Below are 23302 nucleotides of genomic sequence, written 5' to 3' on the forward strand. Positions count from 1 at the left end.
AGTCGGATGTAGAAAATCATCCCAGCGATCTTCACGTTATTATAGTTTACTGTGGCCATACAGCATTGCGAGGCAGTTTGATGTGACTAAAACTTGGATGGAAAGAATGTAGATTGATGAGAAGTCAAAATGGCAGTGTCTCTGGCCACAATTGATCTGTCTGGCTTGATTATATGAGTGGCGGCTCTTCAAGAGCAACTTCCACTCCATCACTTCAACCAGCAAGAGGAGATAAGTGTGAACACAACATTCCAACTGTGACATATACGCATTGCTTCGATGTTATTGATCAAAATCCTGGAACTCGCTCCTGAACCTTTATTATAGACCACATCATATTTGTGAAGTAATTTAAGAGGCAGCTCACCACCACTTTTTCAAGGACAGTTTGGGAAGACTTGCTGGCAGAGCCAATGATATGCACATGATATTGGAAACAGTCTAATCGCATGGATAGATGATTGGCTAACCAATGATACAGAAGGGATAAGGGGCATGCTCAGGATCGCAACTTATAACTAGCAACGTTCCACAGGGATCAGTGCTGGGGCACAAAATTATTTACTATATTTATATGAATTACTTGGATAAGTAAAGTGAATGTACTATTGCCAGGACTGCAGTAGAGACAGTTGATTAGAATGCAGGTGGTGAGGATGACATGAACTCTTCGTCCAAGTTCAGTGAGTAATCGGGAAGGCAAAAGGGAGATTGGCCTTTCAATGGAATATAAAAGTAGGGAGGTTATAGTGAACTTCCGCCTGGAGGTTTTGATTGAAAGTGCAGTGAAGATTCAACCAGCTGACAGTGGATCTGAATCACATGTAGATCAGACCAGGTTTGGACAGCAGGAAACCAGATAAGTTTTTACAACAAACCACAACGATTTCATCATTTGACTCTTAATTCCAGATTTATATTGAATTCAGATTCCACCATCTGCCGTGGCAGGTTTTGAACCCAAGTCCCGTGAACATTACCTGGGTGAATGGTCTGGTGACAATAAAGTGGCCATCGCCTCCCCTGAACACATTGGCATATTGTGTTCAGAGGTAACAAAGGAGCAAGAGGTTTCAGCAGCTGCTAAGTTGTTGATATTACACAAGGGAACATCAGCACTCTCAGTAATGGCACAAACTGAAGTCAGTGTCCTGTATCAGAGGTAAGGGCTCGGGATCCACAAGAAATAGGAACAGCAATACGCCATTCAGCCTCTTGAGCCTGCTCCTCCATTCAGTAGGATCGTGGCTGATCTGGCATTCCCCACATCCACTTTCCTGCCCTTTTCCTGTAACTGTTCATCCCCCGACTGATCACGAATCTATCGATCCTAGTTTTAAATGTGACAAGAAGGATGTCAACAGAGTTACTGGGGTTGGGGGAGGGGCGGGGGGTGCTCAGGTCGAACTTGGGGACTAAAACAATGGCTTCACACTTCACAATATTTAACTAAGGGAATGTTTATGGTTATCCAATGCTGGAAATTGGGCAGGCATTCAGATGAAATTATTGATAAATTATGAATGACAGAGGAGTCGGGAGAGAAGTGGTGTTCAGACATAGTTGGATATCATCAGTATAGATGCCAACACCAGCAGCTACGGTTAAATAAATAAGAACGGAAGACGCTAAAAGCAGACCCTCCCAGAGGATACAGCGATGTTGGAGAGGGTCAGTACTGTCATTAACCCTGATCAAGGCTGTCCGCAGGTCGACGAGGGAATGTTCATCCCTGTCACCGTTACAAAGGATGTCAAATATGACCTTGATAAGAACTGTTTCAGGGGTAGAAACCAGACTCGAGGGCTTTAAATATAGAATTCTGGAAAAGATGGGAATGGCTAATTCAATAATGTTACATCCAAACCAACACTTCCATTGGTGCGATAATTATAGAAGTGTTTTGGTTTTTATTTAGATGATTCTCAGCAATACTGAGTAAGAAGCAACAAAATTAACACAAGAAATATTGCAATTGCTACAATATGCCTGCTCCCAATAGGAGACCATCTGGTGTTCACTTAACTGTCTGCAAGGCGCAATATTGGAAAGGAATTATCCAGTTCATAGCTATAAGAGGGGAGACACAGACTGCTTGATACCAAGGGCGGGAGTAGGCCACTAGGCCCTACGAACCTGCTGCAACATTCAATAAGATCATGGCTGATCTGAATACAACCTCAGCTCTACATTCCTCCACATCCCCGACAATCTGTCACCCACTTGGTTAGCAAGAACCTATCTACGTCTGCCTTAAAGATTTTGAATTCACTGCCTTTTGAGGAAGACACACAACCATGAGAAAGAAAAAAAATCATCCTCATTTTTGTCTTCTACTTTTAAAATATGACCCTCTATTTTCAGATATTAAGATAGGGATACAAGCTGCATTCAAATAATACCTGTGGTACAGTTAACTATCTCAAAGTGCTTCACGTGAACATAATGAGAATTCCTTTAAAAATCACAAGAGTGGAGCACAGATTAGGACAGGTGACCAAAGACTTGGTCAAAGGGGCAGGTTTAGGGCAATCTTTTAAACAGGTTCAATTTCCCAAACATCTGAGGACAAAGACGTAAAGAGCAAACACAAAATAGCAAAAGATGGGAAACAACAGTGTGGACATAATGTCACAGGATGAGTAATCCAGGGAACATGAGTTCAAATCCCACCACAGCAAGAGGTGAGATGTGAATAATTCAAATCATAAATGGGGAACACAAAATTAGTCTCAGTATGGTATCGATGGCACTGACGTCAATTGTCATAAAAGCCCATGTTCACCAATGTCCTTTCAGGAGGGAAACTGCCATGCTTACCTGGTCTGGCTTACATGTGACTCCAGACACACAGCAATGTGGTTGACTCTTAAATTGCCCTCTGAATTGGCATAAGCAAGACACCTTGCACTTAGGGATGGATAACAAACATCAACCTTGTGAAAGTGTCAGAACAGAAAGTGCTGGAGAAACTCAGCCAGTCTGGCAACACCGGTGGAGAGAGAGAGAAAGAAACAGAGTCAATATCCTGGCATGCGCCCAGAACAGTTGTGAAGAAGGGTCACAGCACTTGAAATGCTAACTCTGCTTCTCTCTCCACTTGTGCTTCCAGTCCTATTGAGTTTCTCCAGCAATTGGTGCATTTTTGTGTTTCAGATCTCCAGCATTGCAGTTCTTCATTACACTGACTTAGGGAAGCTCAAATCCGATAAAAGAATAAAACAGAAGGGCTGGAATTACTCAGCAAGTCTGGCAGCAGCTATGGAGATAAAAACAGTTATTTCTTCGGGTCATTGAATGATCTTACATCGGGGACAAACTTTTGGCAAGCTGCAAGAGTAAAAGGCACTGGTGTAACTTCAACATCTGGGAGAACTCTCTCAGCCATGGAGGTCAGACTGACTCAGCATTCTGGTCCTGCTCATTACCTGTTAACTTCTCCATTTGTTGTTCTTGTTATATTTCTACATGGTTGACACATTCCTATGTTTTAAAATGATATTCCAAACTGACAGGAATTTTCCATGTAAGTAATCATACATTAGAGAGTTTGAAACGTGAATGTAACTTTTAAACAAAAAGTATTTATTCATGCATGGTGTGTGGGCATCGCTGGCAATGCTTGCATTTATACCATCCTTAACCACCCTGTGGTTGGTTGGAAACGTGAATGCAGGTGTCTGAGAGTGTCTTGATTAGCACAGCAATCTCAAAGATGGGTGTGCTCAGGTAGAAGTACCCTCCACTCCCACAGCAAGTCTGCATTCACTTCAATTACAGATGCCATCTCACACTCCCAGGACAAGGACAGCATGGGATTACAATCAGAATAAAGCTTCCTCTACTCTTAAATTGAAAGTGAAGCTACCTCAACACTGTCCCCAACAAACACTGTCAAGACAGAGAGAGCATTGGGTTAGATACAGAATAAAACTCCCTCTTCACTTCCCCATTCATTCAGTCCCTGGACAATGACTGCAAAGGGTTAAATAAACAGTACAGCTTCTTCCATTATGACTGACACTTAGTACGTTCTACACCAATCCTCAAGGATAATTCAGAACTGAGCCTATTATCTGGTACTGAATTCACACACCCTAATGGGAATGACAGCAACAGAAAATCAGGTAAAACACACACAATGTACAACAAAACTAGACCGTTATTGGGATCTAAGATATTTAAATGAGAGAAGATATGATCCCTGCAATGATCTGAATGTGAGCTGAACAACTTTCTCACTTGAACAATATTCTCTGGGAATGCAATGTCCACCTCACTGCTGTCTATTCAATTCCTCTGCTCTCGTTCAGGGCTGAGTTGCGGCTGACCACATGGTGGCGTGGGCGTCAAGAGGTTAGACAATTAAGGTCAACTTGGATTTAGGGCATCCTGTGTCATGCCAGTGAGGTCGAGGGTCGCTGATTTACTCAACTTATAATCGGGGACAAGGGGATGTCAGGCTGGGCTTGTATCAATTTGCGTTTAGAAGAAACAGATGATCTGATGAAGCTGTATAACATCTGGAGAGGACTTAATGTAAATGTAATGTCCACTCATTTCTAGCCAGAGACTAGCCTCTCATTTAAGATAGGAGAGTTTTGTTTTTCTCTCAAGTGTTCCCAAGTCTTTGAAATTCACTTCTTTAGAGAGCAGCATGTGGTGGTGGCACGGTGGTTAGCACTGCTGCCTCACGGCATCAGTGATCTGAGTTTGAACCCACCCTCGGCCCGACTCTTTGTGAGGAGTTTGCACATTCTCCCCTTGTGTCTACGTTGGTTTCCTCTGGTGCTCTGGCCTCCTACCACAGTCCAAAGGATGTGCAGGTGAGTGTAGATTGACCATGGGAGATGCAGGGTTACAGAGATAGAGTAACGAACTTGTTTTGGGTGGGACGGTCAGTCAATGTTGACTCGATGGGCTGAATGGCCTACTTGCACGCAATTGACCTATATCAATCAACAGTATACTCTTGCTTTATGGTTACCGGCATCAAATTACATTCGTGGTTTTGGTTATTTCATCTCTACGTCATCATATTCAACCAACTGCAGCATCTCGAAACTTGTTCAATTACAATATCCAATATCAGCAGAGTACTTTTTCTTTTTGTCACGACCATTATCTTGAAATCTGACGTGTGACCTCTTCATTGCTGTCAAAGTTCCTTATTTGTCCCTACATTGTCATGGTTTTACTTTGTTGAATGACTTCCTGGCTTTTGCATTTAAGACCCTATATTCTGCCCTCGTCAACACTTTCCCTTCCAATTCTGTACTAAAGATTTCATGAAAAACCTCAGAGTGTGGTGAGACTGTGGAACTCACTCCCATAGTGAATAGTTGGGGTGAAAGACATTACAACTAAGGGTAAGCAACCAAATACAGATGAATGTCACTCTCACCAGATTCACAACACAGTGAAATTAAAACATGCAATGTCCCTCAATTTCTAAACTGTTCCTAACCAGACTTGATGAAGAACAGATCTTGCACATCAACATTATAATTTAAACAAAAACCAACAATTATAAATACGGCAACTTTTCTAGGCCAAAGTTAAGTAGATAATCTAATTAATAGCAATGAATTAAACCCTTTGATCAAGTCCCCCATCATCTCAGAAATAGAAATTTCAGCGGCAAATTAAGAAAGAATTTTTTTAAAAAACTTACCAATTCAAACAAACAGTTTCCAACAATGTATTGCGAAGCCTTTGTGCAATACTAGGACTATGAGTTTTTCACAGACACGTAACGGTAAATCCAATTTAAAAGTCACTGCTGAATGTGACGAGACACCCCAAAGTATTCAGTCATTTCTTACAGGCTGGGACTCATTCCCAGAAAGAACCAACAAGTCTTTAACTGGACAGTAGAATCTCGAGAGAACAGCTCCTGGGCTCAACAAGCAGCAACGGCCAATGGAAGCAAAGTTGGCGGCGGGGCAGGGCGGGGCAAGGGCATACAACAAAAAAGCCCACTGACTCTCCACTGCACAAACACACTGTCAGAATGCACAGGGGCTCAGTCCTGGGAGTGTCCCACAGCAGTTTCATCAAGAGGGCCACACTTGATGAACAGATCTTGCACACCAGAATTATAATTTAAACAAGAACAAACAATTATGAATACCGCAAATTTACTAGGGCAAAGTTAAACAAGATAATCCAGTTAATAGCGATGATTTAAGCCTTATGATCAAGTCCTCCACCATCCCATAAACACAAAATTAAGGGGTAAATTAAGGAAGAGAATTTTTTAAATTATCAATTGAAGCAATCAATTCCCAACAATGGATTGCCAAGCCGTTGGGCAATTCTTCGATGATGAGTTGTTCACAGGCACATAACTGAAAATTTAATTTCAAAGTCACTGCTGAATGTGAATGGACACCCTGAAGTATTCAGCTATTTCTTAAAAACTGGGTCTCGTTCCCAGACAGAGCCAATAATTCTTTAACTGGACAGAAAACACGAGAGAGAACAGCTCCTGGTCTCAACGAGCAGCAGTGCCCACTGGAAGCAAAGTTGCGGGGGTGGGGAGCACGACGGCATAAAACAAAAAAATCCGACCGACTCTCCCGCTATAAGCACTGTCAGAATGGGCAGGGGTTCAGTCCTGGCAGTGACCCACAGCAGTTTCACCAGCAGAATCAGATTGTTGGGAGCACTGGTGTGCCCACTGGTGCTTCTGCAAGGTGCAGAATGATGAGAACCTCCGCCTGCACTCGGGGCAGGTGAACGGCCTCTCCCCGGTATGGTCCCCGCCTGTGCCTCAGCAGGTGGGAGGAATTGCTGAAGGCCTGCCCGCACTCTGGGCAGGGGAAGGGCCTCTCCCCGGTATGGACCCGAAGGTGGGATGCCTGGTTAAAGCCCTTCCCGCACTTGAGGCAGGAGAACGGGCTCTCCCCGGTGTGGACCCGCTGGTGCCTCAGCAGGGCAGAGGTATCGTTGAAGGCCTTCCCGCACTTGGAGCAGCTGAAGGGCTTCTCCAATATGTGGACCCGGCAGTGGGTCAGCAGGACGGAGGAATAGCTGAAGGCCTTCCCGCATTCGGGGCAGGAGAATGGCCTCTCGCTTGTGTGACCCGCTGGTACCTCTGCAGGACAGAGGAAATGCTGAAGGTCTTCCCGCACTCAGGGCAGCTGAAGGGTCTCTCCCTAATGTGGACCCGCTGATGGCTCATCTGGCGGGTGGAATTGCTGAAGCCCTTTCCGCACTCAGAGCAGGAGAACAGTCTCTCCCCGGTGTGACTGCGCCCATGAGTCTCCAGGTCAGATGGGAAACGGAAGCCTTTCCCACAGTCGCCAAACTTCCACGGTTTCTCCACGGGACGGGATTCCTTAGGTTTCTCCATGACCGAAGCTTCACCTGCACACAAACGCGTGTACAGTACCTCTCTGCCGTGAATTCCTCTTCCCAGTCTGTATAACATTTACTGGCTCCACAATCAAAGTGCTGCAACAGTAGGGTCTCTCTTCCAGTCTCACTGATGCTGAAAACGTACTGAAACAGGAACTAAAACGCTTGGTTCCTTCTCACAGAATCATGGTCGAAAATTGTTATAGTCCCGATGGATTCAGTGACTCTCAGACATTGACGTGAAATTGAGGACAGCAAATGCTGGAGAGTCAGAGTCAAAGTGCAATGCTGGAAAATCACAACAGATCAGGCAGCATCCGAGGAGCAGTCGAGTCAATGTTTCAGGCAAAGCCCTTCAGATATTGATATTGAAACTTACGTCTTCAGATCTTCAAATAATCTGTAAAAAGTGATTACAAAAATCATCACTGTCAGTCCAGGTTAGAAATTCCAAACAAGCAATTCTACTTTCCGCAGAACATTCTTTTCTTTTTCCACAAAATTGAAAGCACCATCCCACCCCCTCTCACCCCTCTATTCTCACTCCGCTCAAACTAATTCTCCCCATGGTACTGATTCAGGATCTTACAGAGACAGAAAAGTGAAAACATCAAGACAGACACCTCTGAATTTTGGATACCTCCACCTGAAAGTTAGTATCTTTCACGATATGTAGCAGTGAGTAAGTCTGATTTTGGGAAGCAAAAAAAGTATCAATTCAGGATGAACCTTCAATGCAGCTTCTTGAGAAACATCCAGACACGGAATGGTTAACATCTGGGGAGGTGGAGGAAATGAGATATCAAGGCATTGGCACCGACACCAGACAGAAACTGAACATCCAGGCATGGCAAACATTACGGGCAAGCCAGAGTCATTGAGATACACAGCACAAAAACAGGTCCTTCAGTCCAACTCATCCGTGCCGACCAGATAGCCTAAATTAATCTCGTCTCATTTACCAGCACTTGGCCCATATCCCTCTGAACTCTTCCTATTCATATATCCATCCAGACGCCTTTTAAATGTTATAATTGGACCGACATCCACTACTTCCTCCGGCAGATCATGCCTTACACTTGCCTCTCTCACGCCAAACATACTACCCTCCTGTTCTGGACTTCTCCCATCCCTGGGAAATGACCTTGTCTATTTAAACTATCCATGCCTCGCATGACTCTATAAACGTCTGTAAGGTCACCCCTCAGCCTCTGGTATACCGGGGAAAACAGCTCAAGTAATGCACTGCGTGTACTTTTAGCTTCACACTCGCTGAACCTCCCTCCCGTGTAAAACATTGTTTCCCTCCCCAACACTGTCCATGGGAAAAGCCAAGAGTGCTGAGACTCTGGAGTTGGGGGAATGCCACGTAGAATTCCTACAATGTGGAAACACGCCATTCAGCCATACAAGTCCACACAGACCATCCAAAGTGGAACCCATGCATACAATTTCCCCTATCCCATTATACTACACTGACTGCACACTCTGGGCCCATTTAGTATGGTCACTTCTCCCGAAACCGCACATCGTTAGACTTTGGGAGGAAACCAGAGCAGCCGGAGGAAACCCACGCAGACACGGCAGGGAGAATGTGCAAACTCCACGCAGATAGTCGCCCCAAGTCTGGAATCGAACACGGGTCCGTGGTGCGGAAAGGCAGCAGTGCTCACCACTGATCCATCGTGCGACTTACGTGTGCAAAAGGAGGTGGGGCCTGGGAACTTTGTTAATTGTACCGCACAGTGGATTGTTGAGCCAGGTTAAATCTCACAGGATCCAGGGAGAGCTAACCAACTGGGTACAAAATTTAGAAGCGCGTTGTTGTAGGTGCTGGAATCCTTCCTGAAAACAACAAATGCTGAAGATCACAGTGGGTCAGGCAGCGCTGTGCTACTCTATGACCGGATAGTGTGGATGTGGAGATGATGTTTCCACTAGGAGAAGGGTTGAGGATGCCAAGTCATTGAGGGCACTTAAGACAGAGATAGGTTCTTGATTAGTAAGGGGTCAAGGGTTATGAGGAGAGGGCAGCAGAATGGGATGGAGAAATATATCAGCCATAATCGACTGGTGGAGTAGACTCGATGGGCCAAATGGCCTCATCCTGCTCCTGTGTATTATGGTCTTAAAGCGGAGCAGTAGTCTTAAGAGGTTCTCACAAATTATTTCAGAATCCTGAAGAGGAGTTGTTGGATTGGAAACCTTAACTCTGCTTTTTCTCCACATATGCTTCCAGTCCTGCTGAGTTTTTCCAGTGTTGTCAGTTTTTGTTTCAGTTTTCCAGCATCCACAGTTCTTTGTCTTATTTATCACAGTCATTTCTTGCCTTTCCCAAGTGTCTGGAACTTCATCTCCCTGATCTACAAACTGTTCAGTTACCCTAGAAATGACCACTACCTCCTTATCAGAGTAGATCCCTTTGTTGCAAAATGATTGTTCAATTCTGTGACCAAAATAATTGCATTCGTAATTACTTACAACAGGGACTCTCAATATCTCAGGCAAGAACACAGCCAGATTTTTTCAGACAGTACATTTATGTGATTTGATACAAATCCCTATTCCCTACTTTACCAGCGTGCTGCTGGGAATGGAGGGTTTGAGTTAAGAAGAAGCTGGGACATTTTTCCAACGAAGCCTAGCAAGTTGACAGATAACTTTATAGAGATTTTTAAAATCAGGAGGGGGACAACATAAGGTGTCATTTCCTGGAGGCTCAGAATATTTTATTGCTCCAGAAGGTGTAAAAGGGGGGTCAAAGATTCAGCAGAAATCGAGTAGAGCTGAGAACAGACAACATTTTCCTCTGTGGGAACAGGGGGACCAGAGGACAGAGAAATCAGGACCTGAAATCGAGCTGACACCAGACTACCATGTTATCATGGCTTTGACAATGGTACTTCTGTGCGGGGCAGGTTGAATTATGAATTGAATAGTAACTTCCTCAAGGAGACTGTGCAAGAAGCCCCGGGCTTGTCTCTGTGGCGCAACTGGTCAGCGCGTTCGGCTGTTAACCGGGAGGTTGTTGGTTCGAGACCGCCCCGAGGCGGCGCGTTTGTTGTTCACGCTCCAAACGCTTTCTTGGCTGCAAAGATGCGCGTTTTTAATGGTGTCAGGAAAATGTTTCCCAAACGGAAATCTTTTCCACTGAGGAAGCACAAAGGGGTTTCTGAAGTGATTGAATTTCTAACGTAAAGGAATGCGGATGCTGACAGTCCGAGACAGAAAGCGAAACTGCTGGAGCAACTCAGTAGTTTTGGATGTTCCTGGATGAGGTAAAAAAAGTTCTGAAATGTCTCTGATTCTCTTTCTACAGATGCTGCCTGACCTGCTGAGTTGCTCCTGCAATTTCTGGTTTTGCTTTTAACTGAACGTCCATTTCATCTTTCGGGATGAAGCACCCAGAATCGCCATTTGCAGATATTTAACCCTTTCGAAAACTGTGAAGTGATTGGATTCAAACAAACTCTGCAATGATTTACTCTTTCTCAGCTCCACGGGCAGAGAGACCTGCGAAATGAAGCTGTCAGTGTGGTTCTGTATTGGTGGGCAGAGTGGTGAATGCGATGGACATGAAATCCATTGCGGGTTCCCCACGCAGGTGTGAACCCTGCCGACTACAGATGAGAACTGTCGTCAGAAAGAAAGGGAGATTGTTTCACGGATTTTTAAAGATGCAAATCAGTGGAGGGGTTTAAATATTTCAATCACATTGGGACTGATCGGGAATCTGCAACCCACTGCCTGTCAGGGTGGAACAAGCAGATATCCCCAGAGCTGCTTTTGAGGATATGAGCCAAGTGTTTGGAAATGAGACTAGAACAGTGAGGGGCGTGAAGTCGTGGTCGAAATGAGGCAGGCACCTGAGGACAAAGGTGTTTTATTTGCCAGTGAAAGATACTGCTTCACAAAGTTGGGTCGATGGAAGGGAAGCAGTGATGGTGATTATCTTTGGCTGTTCACCTTGTGAATGTTCCCATTGCTGCGCATGTCCGTATAACGTCAGAACTCTGCAGCATGGCGGCGTCAGGTTCGCACAGTGCCAGGGGCGCAATGGATGACGCATGTGACTCCACCTACATGTTTGAAATGCAGCTCACAGCTTCTTCACACATCCCAATTAATCTTTCTCATTGTCCTGAAGCCGGCATACGGTTTGAATTCCTGATCTGCAGGAACGAGACTCTTTTCACTGTCTCGCGTCAGTAAGTGTCCCTGAGAACATCAGAGTCACGTCACAGCGCTGTCAGAGGAGGGGAAGCTGAAAGAGCCCCACACGCTGCTCACGGGCACATTTCACTTTCCCCAACTCACCGCCCCAACCACTGCGGCTCCTGGGAGTGGAAAGGGAAGAAACGCCAAAACCCAGTCTCAGCTTTGTAAATCTTCAGGAAATAAGAAAACTGATTATCCCTTCCGGTCTTCCATCCTGGCCTGACAGCGTTGATTTTAAATGGCTGTCCAGTTAGTGCCGATTCGTTTTGGCTGAAAAAATCTTCCTTATCTCATCCCAGCATTTCTTGCCACAGAGAACTGTGCGGCAGAGTTCATGTATTTCCTTGTATGGTATTTTGTAAATAACATTCGTTTGCGGGTTGTTTGTATAGGGTATTTAAGGTTCACTAGCCGTTGTTTAATGCTGAGAGGGTTGAGTTATCTGGAAATCGTTTCACAGATGTCTTTAATGTAAAGTAATGTGGCTAGGGTTTCTGCAGACGTTGTGTCTGCTAGTGTCATTTTGTTGATGTGAAATCGTCACACTGGGTTTATTGGGTAGGCAAAAGTGGGGACTGCAGATGCTGGAAACCAGAGTTTAGATCAGAGTGGTACTGGAAAGGCACAGCAGGTCAGACAGCTTCCGAGGAGCAGGAAAATCGACATTTCGGGCTTAAGCCCTTCATCAGGAATAGAGGCAGGACGCTTCCAGGGATGGCGAGATAAATTGAGGGGTGCTGGGCCGAAGGTAGCAAAGAGTACAATAGGTGAATGGGGGTGGGGATGGAGGTGACAGGTCAGAGAGGAGGGTGGAGCGAACAGTTGAGAAGGGAGATTGGCAGGTAGGACAGGTCATGAGGACAGCGCTGAGCTGGAAGGTTGGAACTGAGGTAAGGTGGGGGGAGGGGAAATGAGGAAACTGGTGAAGTCCACATTGATGTCCTGGGGTTGAATTTATCCGAGGCGAAAGGTGGGCGTGCTTCCTTCAGGCATCGGGTGGGGAGTGAGCGGCGATGGAGGAGGCCCAGGACCTGCATGTTCTCGGCAGAGTGGGAGAGGGGTTGAAATGTTGGGCCAGAGGGTGATGGGGTTGATTGCTGCGGGTGTCGTGGAGATGTTCCCTCAAGCGCTGTGACTTGACACTGCGAGGAGTCTCCAGTCTCCCCAATGGAGAGGAGACCGCATCGGGAGCAATGGATACAAGCAATGACATTGGTGGAAGCCTTCTCACGATCGTGGCCCAGGTTCGATTTCCGGGCAGGGAAGCAATTTACATTAGAGCTGTGAGGTGGCACTGCTGTCTCCCTGGTGGTCTAGTGGTTAGGATTAGGCGCTTTCCCCGCTGCGGCCCGGGTTCGATTCCCGGTCAGGGAAGTGTTTCTCTGTGAGTCGTTTGCCTAACCATTCTCCTTAAATGCGCTGTACCGTTACTTATTGGCCTTCGTCGTTACTGGCTACTGCAGTGTGTCGTGCCTCGTTGAAATAGTGTCCTGATTCAGCTTGTTTGTCTGTGCAGGGATCATTGCTTCTGTAGCTAAGTACTTGATTCGTGTGTGTTGTTTTCCTGTCGACGCTGTTTTGAATTTACCATTGACTGCTCGCTCTACTGTGACATCTAGAAATGGCACTTTGTTGTTGTTCTCCTCTTTTGTGAATTTTATGCCAGTAAGGATATTGTTGATGGTGTTGTAGGTTTCCTCTAATTTACTTCATTTTTTGATGACAAAAGTGTCATCACTGTGGCGGACACAAAGTTTGGTTTGGATCGTTGGAAGGGCTGTTGGTTTGAGACTGCATTATTGCTTCTGCTAGGAATCCTGATACTTGTGGTTTCATGGGTGTTTCGTTGATTTGTTTGAGGCTTGTTACTGAATATGAAGTGGGTGGTTAAGGCACAGTTCCACGAGCTGGATAGTGCTATCTTTGCTGATGAAGTTGGTGCTGTATTTGTGTCTTTGGTTCTTCGAGTAGTGTCTCCAGTTTTCTTTGGCCACGTTGATGTTAATGGATGTGAACAGGGCTGTTATGTCAAAGGACATCATTATTCCATCCTCTTCTAACTTAGTGTCTTTGGTGTTCAGGAATTCTTGGATGGAATAAATGGAGTGGCGTGAATCTTCGACTTGGTGTTCTAGTCTTCAGTGGAGGCCTTTGACTAGTCTGTATATTGGTGTTCCAAGTAGTGAGACTATGGATTGAGGGGGGCTACTGGTTTGAAGAGGAGGAGAACAACAACAAAGTGCCATTCTTAGATGTCACAATGGAGCGAACACTCAACAGTGAACTTCAAACTAGCGTCTACAGAAAAACAACACACGCAAACCAAGTGCTTAACCACAGAAGCAATCATCCCAACACCCACAAACGAAGCTGCATCAGGACATTATTTCAATGAGCCACTACACACTGCATATAGAGGATTATAAAATCATGAGGGATACGGATGAGGTGAACAGCAGGTGTCCTTTCCCTCAGCTGGGGTTTTCAGGATCAGGGAGCAAATATTTTGAGGTGAGTAGAGAAAGATTTTATAAAGACAGGACAAGGATCGTTTTTTAAGAGAGTGGCCTGAGTGCAGAATGAATGTCCAGAAGAAGTCATAGAGTCATAGAGATGTACAGCACAGAAACAGACTGTTTGGTCCAACTTGTCCATGCCGACCAACTATCCCAAAACAATCTAGTCCCACCTGACAGCGCACGGCCCCATATCCCTCCAAACCCTTCCTATTCATACACCTAACCAAATGCCTTTTAAATGTTGCAATCGTACTAGACTTCACCACTTCCTTTGGCAGTTCATTCAATAAACGTACAATCCTCTGCGTGAAAACGTTGCCCCTTAGATCTCTTTTGTATCTTTCCCCTCTAATGCTAAACCCATGCCCTCTCGTACTGGACTCCCCCACCCCAGGGAAAAAGACTTTGTCTACTTATCCTATCCATACCCCTCATGATTTTATACACGCAGAGTTACAACGTTTGGATAAGTACATGAATATGAAAGGTTCGAAGGTTTATGGGCAAACACTGGTAGGTGGGACGAGTTTAGTTTGAGAACATACTCAGCATGGACGAGTTGGATGAAGGGTCTGTTCAGTGCTGTCATACTCTGTGACTGACCTGTACTGGTCTTAAAACCATTTTCTTACCTCCCCCCATAACAATCCACTTCTTTGTTGTTCAAAACTCAGATGAATTTAGCCTTGAATATGTTCAATGACCCCACTTCTGAACTGAATTCCTCTTCGTAATATACCACTTGCCTCGCTCATTGCCTGCTGCATCTGCCCGACAACTGGCATTGACTGGAATGGAGGGACTCTGACACCCCTTTATACATCCACACATCATTCCTGATGAAGGGCTTGTGCCCGAAACGTTCACTGTCCTGCTCCTCAGATGCTGCCTGACCTGTTCTGCTTTTCCAGTGCCACATTTTTCGACTTTCACCTCTAGTCCTCACTTTCTCCACATTCCAATATATCACCATTTAAACAATGCACTGCTTTTTTTTTAAACAGCCAAGGCTATAACTACACATTGCGGCACTGCACTTGCCATGTGTTTGCCAATTGAGATACAGACCTGGACCAACTTCGGGAAGAGGCAAAACACTGAGTTCTGAACAAAAACGGTAGCACACTCAAAACGTCGGCTCTGTTTACCTTTCCACGGATGCAGCTCGACCCGTTGGCTTTCTGCAGTATTCGCCGTGTTTGAACTGATAGAAGACAATGGTAATTCTGGGCGGGAAGGTTAAATTATTAATTGAATAGTAGCTTCCTCAACGAGACTGTGCGGGCGCTGGGCGGACCTGTCTCTGTGGCGCAATTGGTCAGCGCGTTCGGCTGTTAACCGGAAGGTTGGTGGTTCCAGACCACCCGGAGACGGGGCGTTTGCTGTTCACGCTCCTACTGCTTTCTTGGCTGCAAAGATGCGCGTTTTTAATGGTGTCAGGAAAATGTTTCCCAAACGGAAATCTTTTCCACTGAGGAAGCACAAAGGGGTTTCTGAATTGATTGAATTTCTAACGTAAAGGAATGCGGATGCTGACAGTCCGAGACAGAAAGCGAAACTGCTGGAGCAACTCAGTAGTTTTGGATGTTCCTGGATGAGGTAAAAAAAGTTCTGAAATGTCTCTGATTCTCTTTCTACAGATGCTGCCTGACCTGCTGAGTTGCTCCTGCAATTTCTGGTTTTGCTTTTAACTGAACGTCCATTTCATCTTTCGGGATGAAGCACCCAGAATCGCCATTTGCAGATATTTAACCCTTTCGAAAACTGTGAAGTGATTGGATTCAAACAAACTCTGCAATGATTTACTCTTTCTCAGCTCCACGGGCAGAGAGACCTGCGAAATGAAGCTGTCAGTGTGGTTCTGTATTGGTGGGCAGAGTGGTGAATGCGATGGACATGAAATCCATTGCGGGTTCCCCACGCAGGTGTGAACCCTGCCGACTACAGTTGAGAACTGTCGTCAGAAAGAAAGGGAGATTGTTTCACGGATTTTTAAAGATGCAAATCAGTGGAGGGGTTTAAATATTTCAATCACATTGGGACTGATCGGGAATCTGCAACCCACTGCCTGTCAGGGTGGAACAAGCAGATATCCCCAGAGCTGCTTTTGAGGATATGAGCCAAGTGTTTGGAAATGAGACTAGAACAGTGAGGGGCGTGAAGTCGTGGTCGAAATGAGGCAGGCACCTGAGGACAAAGGTGTTTTATTTGCCAGTGAAAGATACTGCTTCACAAAGTTGGGTCGATGGAAGGGAAGCAGTGATGGTGATTATCTTTGGCTGTTCACCTTGTGAATGTTCCCATTGCTGTGCATGTCCGTATAACGTCAGAACTCTGCAGCATGGCGGCGTCAGGTCCGCACAGTGCCAGGGGCGCAATGGATGACGCATGTGACTCCACCTACATGTTTGAAATGCAGCTCACAGCTTCTTCACACACCCCAATTAATCTTTCTCATTGTCCTGAAGCCGGCATACGGTTTGAATTCCTGATCTGCAGGAACGAGACTCTTTTCACTGTCTCGCGTCAGTAAGTGTCCCTGAGAACATCAGAGTCACGTCACAGCGCTGTCAGAGGAGGGGAAGCTGAAAGAGCCCCACACGCTGCTCACGGGCACATTTCACTTTCCCCAACTCACCGCCCCAACCACTGCGGCTCCTGGGAGTGGAAAGGGAAGAAACGCCAAAACCCAGTCTCAGCTTTGTAAATCTTCAGGAAATAAGAAAACTGATTATCCCTTCCGGTCTTCCATCCTGGCCTGACAGCGTTGATTTTAAATGGCTGTCCAGTTAGTGCCGATTCGTTTTGGCTGAAAAAATCTTCCTTATCTCATCCCAGCATTTCTTGCCACAGAGAACTGTGCGGCAGAGTTCATGTATTTCCTTGTATGGTATTTTGTAAATAACATTCGTTTGCGGGTTGTTTGTATAGGGTATTTAAGGTTCACTAGCCGTTGTTTAATGCTGAGAGGGTTGAGTTATCTGGAAATCATTTCACAGATGTCTTTAATGTAAAGTAATGTGGCTAGGGTTTCTGCAGACGTTGTGTCTGCTAGTGTCAGTTTGTTGATGTGAAATCGTCACACTGGGTTTATTGGGTAGGCAAAAGTGGGGACTGCAGATGCTGGAAACCAGAGTTTAGATCAGAGTGGTACTGGAAAGGCACAGCAGGTCAGACAGCTGCCGAGGAGCAGGAAAATCGACATTTCGGGCTTAAGCCCTTCATCAGGAATAGAGGCTGGACGCTTCCAGGGATGGCGAGATAAATTGGGGGGTGCTGGGCCGAAGGTAGCAAAGAGTACAATAGGTGAATGGGGGTGGGGATGGAGGTGACAGGTCAGAGAGGAGGGTGGAGCGAACAGTTGAGAAGGGAGATTGGCAGGTAGGACAGGTCATGAGGACAGCGCTGAGCTGGAAGGTTGGAACTGAGGTAAGGTGGGGGGAGGGGAAATGAGGAAACTGGTGAAGTCCACATTGATGTCCTGGGGTTGAATTTATCCGAGGCGAAAGGTGGGCGTGCTTCCTTCAGGCATCGGGTGGGGAGTGAGCGGCGATGGAGGAGGCCCAGGACCTGCATGTTCTCGGCAGAGTGGGAGGGGGGTTGAAATGTTGGGCCAGAGGGTGATGGGGTTGATTGCTGCGGGTGTCGTGGAGATATTCCCTCAAGCGCTGTGACTTGACACTGCGAGGAGTCTCCAGTCTCCCCAATGTAGAGGAGACCGCATCGGGAGCAATGGATACAAGCAATGACATTGGTGGAAGCCTTCTCACGATCGTGGCCCAGGTTCGATTTCCGGGCAGGGAAGCAATTTACATTAGAGCTGTGAGGTGGCGCTGCTGTCTCCCTGGTGGTTTAGTGGTTAGGATTCGGCGCTTTCACCGCTGCGGCCCGGGTTCGATTCCCGGTCAGGGAAGTGTTTCTCTGTGAATCGTTTGCCTACCCATTCTCCTTAAATGCGCGGTACAGTTCCTTATTGGCCTTCGTCGTTACTGGCTACTGCAGTGTGTATTGCCTCGTTGAAATAGTGTCCTGATTCAGGCTTGTTTGTATGTGTAGGGATCATTGCTTCTGTAGCTAAGTACTTGATTCGTGTGTGTTGTTTTCCTGTCGACGCTGTTTTGAATTTACCATTGACTGCTCGCTCTACTGTGACATCTAGAAATGGCACTTTGTTGTTGTTCTCCTCTTTTGTGAATTTTATGCCAGTCAGGATATTGTTGATGGTGTTGTAGGTTTCCTCTAATTTACTTCATTTTTTGATGACAAAAGTGTCATCACTGTGGCGGACACAAAGTTTGGTTTGGATCGTTGGAAGGGCTGTTGGTTTGAGACTGCATTATTGCTTCTGCTAGGAATCCTGATACTTGTGGTTTCATGGGTGTTTCGTTGATTTGTTTGAGGCGTGTTACTGAATATGAAGTGGGTGGTTAAGGCACAGTTCCACGAGCTGGATAGTGCTATCTTTGCTGATGAAGTTGGTGCTGTATTTGTGTTTTTGGTTCTTCGAGTAGTGTCTCCAGTTTTCTTTGGCCACGTTGATGTTAATGGATGTGAACAGGGCTGTTATGTCAAAGGACATCATTATTCCATCCTCTTCTAACTTAGTGTCTTTGGTGTTCAGGAATTCTTGGATGGAATAAATGGAGTGGCGTGAATCTTCGACTTGGTGTTCTAGTCTTCAGTGGAGGCCTTTGACTAGTCTGTATATTGGTGTTCCAAGTAGTGAGACTATGGCCTGAGGGGGGCTACTGGTTTGAAGAGGAGGAGAACAACAACAAAGTGCCATTCTTAGATGTCACAATAGAGCGAACACTCAACAGTGAACTTCAAACTAGCGTCTACAGAAAAACAACACACGCAAACCAAGTGCTTAACCACAGAAGCAATCATCCCAACACCCACAAACGAAGCTGCATCAGGACATTATTTCAATGAGCTACTACACACTGCATATAGAGGATTATAAAATCATGAGGGATACGGATGAGGTGAACAGCAGGTGTCCTTTCCCTCAGCTGGGGTTTTCAGGATCAGGGAGCAAATATTTTGAGGTGAGTAGAGAAAGATTTTATAAAGACAGGACAAGGATCGTTTTTTAAGAGAGTGGCCTGAGTGCAGAATGAATGTCCAGAAGAAGTCATAGAGTCATAGAGATGTACAGCACAGAAACAGACTGTTTGGTCCAACTTGTCCATGCCGACCAACTATCCCAAAACAATCTAGTCCCACCTGACAGCGCACGGCCCCATATCCCTCCAAACCCTTCCTATTCATACACCTAACCAAATGCCTTTTAAATGTTGCAATCGTACTAGACTTCACCACTTCCTCTGGCAGTTCATTCAATAAACGTACAATCCTCTGCGTGAAAACGTTGCCCCTTAGATCTCTTTTGTATCGTTCCCCTCTAATGCTAAACCCATGCCCTCTCGTACTGGACTCCCCCACCCCAGGGAAAAAGACTTTGTCTATTTATCCTATCCATACCCCTCATGATTTTATACACGCAGAGTTACAACGTTTGGATAAGTACATGAATATGAAAGGTTCGAAGGTTTATGGGCAAACACTGGTAGGTGGGACGAGTTTAGTTTGAGAACATACTCAGCATGGACGAGTTGGATGAAGGGTCTGTTCAGTGCTGTCATACTCTGTGACTGACCTGTACTGGTCTTAAAACCATTTTCTTACCTCCCCCCATAACAATCCACTTCTTTGTTGTTCAAAACTCAGATGAATTTAGCCTTGAATATGTTCAATGACCCCACTTCTGAACTGAATTCCTCTTCGTAATATACCACTTGCCTCGCTCATTGCCTGCTGCATCTGCCCGACAACTGGCATTGACTGGAATGGAGGGACTCTGACACCCCTTTATACATCCACACATCATTCCTGATGAAGGGCCTGTGCCCGAAACGTTCACTGTCCTGCTCCTCAGATGCTGCCTGACCTGTTCTGCTTTTCCAGTGCCACATTTTTCGACTTTCACCTCTAGTCCTCACTTTCTCCACATTCCAATATATCACCATTTAAACAATGCACTGCTTTTTTTTTTAAACAGCCAAGGCTATAACTACACATTGCGGCACTGCACTTGCCATGTGTTTGCCAATTGAGATACAGACCTGGACCAACTTCGGGAAGAGGCAAAACACTGAGTTCTGAACAAAAACGGTAGCACACTCAAAACGTCGGCTCTGTTTACCTTTCCACGGATGCAGCTCGACCCGTTGGCTTTCTGCAGTATTCGCCGTGTTTGAACTGATAGAAGACAATGGTAATTCTGGGCGGGAAGGTTAAATTATTAATTGAATAGTAGCTTCCTCAACGAGACTGTGCGGGCGCTGGGCGGACCTGTCTCTCTGGTGCAATTGGTCAGCGCGTTCGGCTGTTAACCGGAAGGTTGGTGGTTCGAGACCACCCGGAGACGGGGCGTTTGCTGTTTACGCTCCTACTGCTTTCTTGGCTGCAAAGATGCGCGTTTTTAATGGTGTCAGGAAAATGTTTCCCAAACGGAAATCTTTTCCACTGAGGAAGCACAAAGGGGTTTCTGAATTGATTGAATTTCTAACGTAAAGGAATGCGGATGCTGACAGTCCGAGACAGAAAGCGAAACTGCTGGAGCAACTCAGTAGTTTTGGATGTTCCTGGATGAGGTAAAAAAAGTTCTGAAATGTCTCTGATTCTCTTTCTACAGATGCTGCCTGACCTGCTGAGTTGCTCCTGCAATTTCTGGTTATGCTTTTAACTGAACGTCCATTTCATCTTTCGGGATGAAGCACCCAGAATCGCCATTTGCAGATATTTAACCCTTTCGAAAACTGTGAAGTGATTGGATTCAAACAAACTCTGCAATGATTTACTCTTTCTCAGCTCCACGGGCAGAGAGACCTGCGAAATGAAGCTGTCAGTGTGGTTCTGTATTGGTGGGCAGAGTGGTGAATGCGATGGACATGAAATCCATTGTGGGTTCCCCACGCAGATGTGAACCCTGCCGATTACAGTTGAGAACTGTCGTCAGAAAGAAAGGGAGATTGTTTCACGGATTTTTAAAGATGCAAATCAGTGGAGGGGTTTAAATATTTCAATCACATTGGGACTGATCGGGAATCTGCAACCCACTGCCTGTCAGGGTGGAACAAGCAGATATCCCCAGAGCTGCTTTTGAGGATATGAGCCAAGTGTTTGGAAATGAGACTAGAACAGTGAGGGGCGTGAAGTCGTGGTCGAAATGAGGCAGGCACCTGAGGACAAAGGTGTTTTATTTGCCAGTGAAAGATACTGCTTCACAAAGTTGGGTCGATGGAAGGGAAGCAGTGATGGTGATTATCTTTGGCTGTTCACCTTGTGAATGTTCCCATTGCTGTGCATGTCCGTATAACGTCAGAACTCTGCAGCATGGCGGCGTCAGGTCCGCACAGTGCCAGGGGCGCAATGGATGACGCATGTGACTCCACCTACATGTTTGAAATGCAGCTCACAGCTTCTTCACACACCCCAATTAATCTTTCTCATTGTCCTGAAGCCGGCATACGGTTTGAATTCCTGATCTGCAGGAACGAGACTCTTTTCACTGTCTCGCGTCAGTAAGTGTCCCTGAGAACATCAGAGTCACGTCACAGCGCTGTCAGAGGAGGGGAAGCTGAAAGAGCCCCACACGCTGCTCACGGGCACATTTCACTTTCCCCAACTCACCGCCCCAACCACTGCGGCTCCTGGGAGTGGAAAGGGAAGAAACGCCAAAACCCAGTCTCAGCTTTGTAAATCTTCAGGAAATAAGAAAACTGATTATCCCTTCGGGTCTTCCATCCTGGCCTGACAGCGTTGATTTTAAATGGCTGTCCAGTTAGTGCCGATTCGTTTTGGCTGAAAAAATCTTCCTTATCTCATCCCAGCATTTCTTGCCACAGAGAACTGTGCGGCAGAGTTCATGTATTTCCTTGTATGGTATTTTGTAAATAACATTCGTTTGCGGGTTGTTTGTATAGGGTATTTAAGGTTCACTAGCCGTTGTTTAATGCTGAGAGGGTTGAGTTATCTGGAAATCATTTCACAGATGTCTTTAATGTAAAGTAATGTGGCTAGGGTTTCTGCAGACGTTGTGTCTGCTAGTGTCAGTTTGTTGATGTGAAATCGTCACACTGGGTTTATTGGGTAGGCAAAAGTGGGGACTGCAGATGCTGGAAACCAGAGTTTAGATCAGAGTGGTACTGGAAAGGCACAGCAGGTCAGACAGCTTCCGAGGAGCAGGAAAATCGACATTTCGGGCTTAAGCCCTTCATCAGGAATAGAGGCAGGACGCTTCCAGGGATGGCGCTATAAATTGGGGGGTGCTGGGCCGAAGGTAGCAAAGAGTACAATAGGTGAATGGGGGTGGGGATGGAGGTGACAGGTCAGAGAGGAGGGTGGAGCGAACAGTTGAGAAGGGAGATTGGCAGGTAGGACAGGTCATGAGGACAGCGCTGAGCTGGAAGGTTGGAACTGAGGTAAGGTGGGGGGAGGGGAAATGAGGAAACTGGTGAAGTCCACATTGATGTCCTGGGGTTGAATTTATCCGAGGCGAAAGGTGGGGCGTTCTTCCTTCAGGCATCGGGTGGGGAGTGAGCGGCGATGGAGGAGGCCCAGGACCTGCATGTTCTCGGCAGAGTGGGAGGGGGGTTGAAATGTTGGGCCAGAGGGTGGTGGGGTTGATTGCTGCGGGTGTCGTGGAGATGTTCCCTCAAGCGCTGTGACTTGACTCTGCGAGGAGTCTCCAGTCTCCCCAATGTAGAGGAGACCGCATCGGGAGCAATGGCATTGACATTGGTGGAAGCCTTCTCACGATCGTGGCCCAGGTTCGATTTCCGGGCAGAGAAGCAATTTACATTAGAGCTGTGAGGCAGCGCTGCTGTCTCCCTGGTGGTCTAGTGGTTAGGATTCGGCGCTTTCACCGCTGCGGCCCGGGTTCGATTCCCGGTCAGGGAAGTATTTCTCAGTGGATCTTTTGCCTACCCATTCTCCTTCAATGCGCTGTACAGTTCCTTTTTGGTCTTCGTCGTTACTGGCTACTGCAGTGTGTGTTGCCTCTTTGAAATAGTGTCCTGATTCAGGCTTGTTTGTGTGTGTAGGGATCATTGCTTCTGTAGCTAAGTACTTGGTTCCTGTGTGTTGTTTTCCTGTCGACGCTGTTTTGAATTTACCATTGACTGTTCGCTCGACTG

The 23302-nt window shown here is 46.2% G+C and overlaps 1 protein-coding gene and 2 non-coding genes across 3 annotated transcripts in view; all 3 read left to right on the plus strand.

The window, feature by feature from the left end:
* LOC148143931 (uncharacterized) overlaps window positions 1-23302 on the plus strand; it is a 138339-nt gene that overhangs the window by 90384 nt on the left and 24653 nt on the right. The gene's annotated exons all lie outside the window — the stretch shown is intronic.
* Window positions 17941-18012, plus strand: trnae-uuc (transfer RNA glutamic acid (anticodon UUC)). Its single transcript has one exon. It is a non-coding gene; the product is annotated as a tRNA-Glu (tRNA).
* Window positions 22995-23066, plus strand: trnae-uuc (transfer RNA glutamic acid (anticodon UUC)). The gene has a single exon. It is a non-coding gene; the product is annotated as a tRNA-Glu (tRNA).

This window comes from Chiloscyllium plagiosum, unplaced genomic scaffold (genome assembly GCF_037043375.1).
Source record: "Chiloscyllium plagiosum isolate Xiang-an unplaced genomic scaffold, Cpla_swu_hap1 HiC_scaffold_27, whole genome shotgun sequence".
Lineage (NCBI taxonomy): Eukaryota > Metazoa > Chordata > Chondrichthyes > Orectolobiformes > Hemiscylliidae > Chiloscyllium > Chiloscyllium plagiosum.